At 38.4% G+C, this 6,260-nt stretch overlaps 1 non-coding gene across 1 annotated transcript; it reads right to left on the bottom strand.

The window, feature by feature from the left end:
- Positions 1-5,874: 5,874 nt before the first annotated feature.
- LOC112804839 (small nucleolar RNA R71) lies at positions 5,875-5,982 on the bottom strand. Its single transcript, XR_003203459.1, has one exon. It is a non-coding gene; the product is annotated as a small nucleolar RNA R71 (small nucleolar RNA).
- Between the last annotated feature and the right edge of the window lie 278 nt (positions 5,983-6,260).

Below are 6,260 nucleotides of genomic sequence, written 5' to 3'. Positions count from 1 at the left end.
GAATTCTGAAGCCCTTTTTGGCCCAAATCCAAGTCCAGAAGGCATAGACCAGAGGTTATGAAGTGGAGGAATGCATCCATTGAGGGAGAGCTCGCATTTTTAGTTACTTTCCATGATTTAGATTTAGTTTTGAGAGAGGTTCTCTCCTCTCTCTCTTAGGATTAGGATTTAGATTTAGGATTTTAATTGCTTCAAGGATTATCTTTTTACCAGGTTCAATATTCCTTTTTCATTAATTGTTTTCTCAATTTAGTTTATGATATGAATTCTTCTATGCTACAGATTACTCTTTTGAATTAATATTATTTGAGGTATTTCAGTTTAATATTGCTTTCTTTATTGATGCCATTGATTATTCCCAATCTGAAGATATTCTTATTTCAATAGATTTAATTTCCCTTCCTTTTGGTCTTGGTTAAGAAATCAGTAACTCAGGAGTTATCTTAGCTCAACATAATTGATAACTGTTATCTTTGCTAATTGAACTGAGCTTCAATAATCCCAACCTTTTCTTAGGAAATAAATAGGATTCGAAGATCTAACTAATTAGTCTCTTGACTTTCCTTTGCTTTAGCAAAGGTTAACTAAGTGGAATTAAGATTCAACTTTCATTATTATTGATAAGAATAACTAAGTCTGGACTTCTAATTTCTCATACCTTACCAAAGGTTTGCTTTACAGTACTTATTTATTTTAATTGCTATTTAAATTAATTACCATATTCACTCCTCATTATTAAAACCCCAATTTTACAATCTCCATAACCAATAATAAGAACATACCTCCCTGCAATTCCTTGAGAAGACGACTCGAGGTTTAAATACTTCGGTTATCAATTTATTTAGGGGTTTGTTACTTGTGACAACCAAAACATTTGCACGAAGGGATTTTTGTTGGTTTAGAATCTATATCTACAATGCCACTATTTTTATAAAATTCTTTACTAGCAAAAATCCCGACGTCAAAATGGCGTCGTTGTCGGGGAATTGCAAACGTGTGCCTTATTATTGGTTATTGTAAATATTTTCTTTTTCTTGTTTATTTGTTCTTTCTCTCTTTCCTCTTATTTCTGATAGCTATTATGAATTCTCACCCCTCTCGCTTTGAGTTTGGTTTTAATTTTGTTGCAAGGAATGGAAGCTATAACAGGACTGTGCATCAAGGTCTAAGCAATCAAAGATGGATGGAGCCAAGAGGATCTGATCACTCCTTTAGGCAACAACACCCTCTTAGATACCATAGACAGAGACCATTCTACAATGCATACCCAACTAATAGATTTGGTGAACCGCCTTGTAGCTATCAACAAGCCTTACCCTGTGCTCAGAGACCATCCTTCCAACACAGACCCAATCCACCATACTCACAAGCTTCTTTTCACCATTCGCCACCATATGATCCTTATCCACCCCAACGTCAACCCAATTACTCTCAAGAACCACCACTCTCTTACAAATCATGTTCACATCCATCAAGCCAAGAATCACAGGTTCGCTTCGATGAATCAGTAAACCGATTCAATGCAACTCTTCATCAACTGGAGCAAGCAATAAATCAATTATCTTCCAGACGTTCAGCCACTCAACAGACCCCCATGGCTTCATGTGAGGAACCTGATGAAGAATCTATTGTGAAGAAGCCACAAGAAACTCCAGTGGATAGCATAGAGCATAACTTCGTACTGGAACAATTAGAGGAAGCTGTCATTATAGCAGAAGAAGAGTTGGTTGAAGATTTAGGAGATGCCAAACTGCCACCTGAGGACCCCGTCAAGGATGTTACAATTGAGGCTAAAGAGGATGTTGCACAGCCTCCAATGCAGATATCTTATGGAAAACTGGACAGAGTAACTCAAGACGCATGTTTCTTTGATGATGTTAGTCACCAGTCAAGTCCTCCTCGTGATGAACTTGCACCCGCAAGTGAATCCCTTGAGACAGAAGAATCTTCCCCGAGTGAATACGAAGATGATGCAGAGGTCGACTTTTCTCAACCTCCTGTTTATGACTCAAGTGATGAGGAATATACAGAAGACTTTGACCAGGACACGACTGGAATGGAAAAGGTTTGCAAGGAAGTGGAGGAATTCACTAAAGACCACTGATGAGCGGATAATTTGTACGCTTTTTGGCATTGTTTTTAGTATGTTTTTAGTATGATCTAGTTAGTTTTTAGTATATTTTTATTAGTTTTTAGTTAAAATTCACTTTTCTGGACTTTACTACGAGTTTGTGTGTTTTTCTGTGATTTCAAGTATTTTCTGGCTGAAATTGAGGGACCTGAGCAAAAATCTGATTCAGAGACTGAAAAGGACTGCAGATGCTGTTGGATTCTGACCTCCCTGCACTCGAAGCGGATTTTCTGGAGCTACAGAAGCCCAATTGGCGCGCTCTCAACGGCGTTGGAAAGTAGACATCCTGGGCTTTCCAGCAATATATGATAGTCCATACTTTGCCCAGGATTTGATGGCCCAAACCGGCGTTCAAAGTCACCCTCAGAAATCCCAGCGTTAAACGCTGGAACTGGCACCAAAATGGGAGTTAAACGCCCAAACTGGCATAAAAGCTGGCGTTTAACTCCAAGAGAAGTCTCTGCACGAAAATGCTTCATTGCTCAGCCCAAGCACACACCAAGTGGGCCCGGAAGTGGATTTTTATGTCATTTACTCATTTCTGTAAACCTTAGGCTACTAGTTTTCTATAAGTAGGACCTTTTACTATTGTATTGAGACATCGAGGGGTAGCTATCTTCATTGTTATGCTATCTTAGATCATTGGGAGGCTGGCCTCATGGCCATGCCTAGACCTTGTTCTTATGTATTTTCAACGGTGGAGTTTCTACACACCATAGATTAAGGTGTGGAGCTCTGCTGTACCTCGAGTATTAATGCAATTACTATTGTTCTTCCATTCAATTCCGCTTGTTCTTGTTCTAAGATATCACTTGTTCTTCAACTAGATGAATGTGATGATCCGTGACACTCATCATCATTCTCACCTATGAACGTGTGACTGACAACCACCTCCGTTCTACCTTCGATTGGGTGAATATCTCTTGGATTCCTGATTGCACGATGCATGGTTGATCGCCTGACAACCGAGTGCTCGCCTGACAACCGAGCCAACCATTCCGTGAGATCAGAGTCTTCGTGGTATAGGCTAGAACTGATGGCGGCATTCAAGAGAATCCGGAAGGTCTAACCTTGTCTGTGGTATTCTGAGTAGGATTCAATGATTGAATGACTGTGACGTGCTTCAAACTCCTAGCAGGCGGGGCGTTAGTGACAGACGCAAAAGAATCACTGGATTCTATTCCGGCCTGACCGAGAACCGACAGATGATTAGCCATGCTGTGACAGAGCATAGGAACAGTTTCACTGAGAGGATGGGAGGTAGCCACTGACAACGGTGAAACCCTTGCATAAGCTTGCCATGGAAAGGAGTAAGAAGGATTGGATGAAGACAGTAGGAAAGCAGAGAGACGGAAGGGAAGGCATCTTCATGCGCTTATCTGAAGTTCCTACCAATGAATTACATAAGTACCTCTATCTTTATCTTTATGTTTTTATGCATTCATCACCATATCCATTTGAGTTTGCCTGACTAAGATTTACAAGATGACCATAGCTTGCTTCATACTAACAATCTCCGTGGGATCGACCCTTACTCGCGTAAGGTTTATTACTTGGACGACCCAGTGCACTTGCTGGTTAGTTGTGCGAAGTTGTGTTAATGCCATGGTATTGAACACCAAGTTTTTGGGGTTCATGACCGGGGATTATGAGAGTTGTGAAAAGTATTGTTCACAATTTCGCGCACCAAGTTTTTGGCGCCGTTGCCGGGGATTGTTGAGTTTGGACAACTGACGGTTCATCTTGTTGCTTAGATTAGGTATTTTTTCTTCAGAGTTCTTAGGAATGAATTCTAGTGTTTCAAGGTGATGTTCTTATCATCACCAAAGCTGATTGATCTTCATCAATTTAGCTCTTGAATGCAATGTTCTGCTGAAGCTTGGCTGACCATGTCTAATTCCTTTAGACTGAAGCTTTAGACTAACATTGCATGATTCCTGGAATTCTCATTAAGAATTTTGATACCTTTTTCCACTTAATTTTCGAAAAACACAAAAAAATCAAAAAAATCATAAAATCCAAAAATTTCTTGTTTGAGTCTAGTGTCTCATCTTAAGTTTGGTGTCAATTGCATGCAACCATTCATGTGTTCTTAAGGATCTTCAAATAATTCTTGATGATTTCTTACTCTAATCTTTAAATTCTCTTGACTTGAGTGTTTTGTGTGTCTCATATGCATTCTCATTAGTGTCAGTAGTATACAAACTGCTAAGTTTGGTGTCTTGCATGCATTGTTATTTGATTCTTGTTGCATTTTGATTTTTCCTTATTATTAAAAATCCAAAAATATTTTTAATTTGTGTCTTTTCAAGTCAATAATATAGAGAATTGAAGATTCAGAACATACTGCAGAGGAATTATACAGAAAAAGCTGGGCGTTCAAAACGCCCAGTGAAGAAGGACAGACTGGCATTTAAACGCCAGCCAGGGTACCTGGTTGGGCGTTTAACGCCCAAAAAGGTAGTGTTTTGGGCGTTAAACGCCAGAATGTGCACCATTCTGGGCGTTTAACGCCAGGATGGCACAAGAGGGAAGATTCTGTTTTTCAATGCAATTTTTTTTCAGGTTTTCAAAGTTTTTCAAAATCAAATCTTTTTCAAATCATATCTTTTCAATCAAATCTTTTTCAAAATCAATTTCTTTCTATTTTCAAAGATACTTGCTATCAATTAATGATTTGATTCAACATTTCAAGTATGTTACCTTTTCTGTTGAGAAAGGTTTAATGTTTGAATCATATCTTTTCTTGATAGCCAAGTCATTCATTTTCAGAATCAAATTTTTTTTTAAAATGTTTTTCAAATCATGTCTTCTCAATCACATCTTTTTAAAATCAATCATATCTTCTTAACCACATCTTTTTCAAAATAGTTTTCAATCAAATCTTTTTAATTTCTAATTTCAAAATCTTTTTCAAAAATCACTTTACCTCTTTCTCAATCATGGTTTTCGAAAATTAATTAAAGTTTTTCAAAATGTTTTCAAAATCTTTTACCTAATTTTCGAAAATTGCTTCCTTTCTTCTCACATCCTTCTATTTATGGACTAACACTATTCCTTAATGCAAAATTCGAACTTCATCTTCTTTGATAAGTTCGAATTTTCTACCTATGCCTTCCATTTCTCTTTTCCTCTGACACCTCAAGGAATCTCTATACTGTGACATAGAGGATTTCACATTTTCTTGTTCTCTTCTCTTTCTTATGAGCAGGAGCAAAGACAAAGGCATTCTTGTTGAGGCTGATCCTGAACCTGAAAGGACCTTGAAGAGAAAGCTAAGAGAAGCCAAAGCACAACTCTCTTTAGAGGACCTGACCGAATTCTTCAAAGAAGAAGAACACATGGCAGCCGAAAACAACAATGCCAACAATGCAAGGAAGGTGCTGGGTGACTTTACTGCACCTACTCCCGATTTCTATGGGAGAAGCATCTCTATCCCTGCCATTGGAGCAAACAACTTTGAGCTTAAGCCTCAATTAGTTTCTCTAATGCAACAGAATTGCAAGTTCCATGGACTTCCATTGGAAGATCTTCATCAGTTCTTAGCTGAGTTCTTGCAAATCTGTGACACTGTCAAGACTAATGGGGTTGACCCTGAGGTCTACAGACTTATGCTATTCCCTTTTGCTGTAAGAGACAGAGCTAGAACATGGTTGGACTCTCAACCTAAAGAAAACCTGGACTCTTGGGAAAAGCTAGTCAATGCCTTCTTGGCAAAGTTCTTTCCACCTCAAACATTGAGTAAGCTTAGAGTGGAAGTCCAAACCTTCAGACAGAAGGAAGGAGAATCCCTCTATGAAGCTTGGGAAAGATACAAACAATTAATCAGAAAGTGTCCTTCTGATATGCTTTCTGAATGGAGCATCATAGGTATTTTCTATGATGGTCTCTCTGAACTATCCAAGATGTCTTTGGATAGCTCTGCAGGAGGATCTCTTCATCTGAAGAAGACGACTACTGAAGCTCAAGAACTGATTGAAATGGTTGCAAATAACCAATTCATGTACACTTCTGAAAGAAATCCTGTGAACAATGGGACTAGTTAGAAGAAAGGAATTCTTGAGATTGACACTCTGAATGCCATATTGGCTCAGAATAAAATATTGACTCAACAAGTCAATATGATTTC

The sequence above is a fragment of the Arachis hypogaea genome, chromosome 5 (genome assembly GCF_003086295.3).
Source record: "Arachis hypogaea cultivar Tifrunner chromosome 5, arahy.Tifrunner.gnm2.J5K5, whole genome shotgun sequence".
NCBI classification, from domain to species: domain Eukaryota; kingdom Viridiplantae; phylum Streptophyta; class Magnoliopsida; order Fabales; family Fabaceae; genus Arachis; species Arachis hypogaea.
Note: the sequence above shows the minus strand (reverse complement) of the source record. Positions and strands in the feature narration are given on the sequence as shown.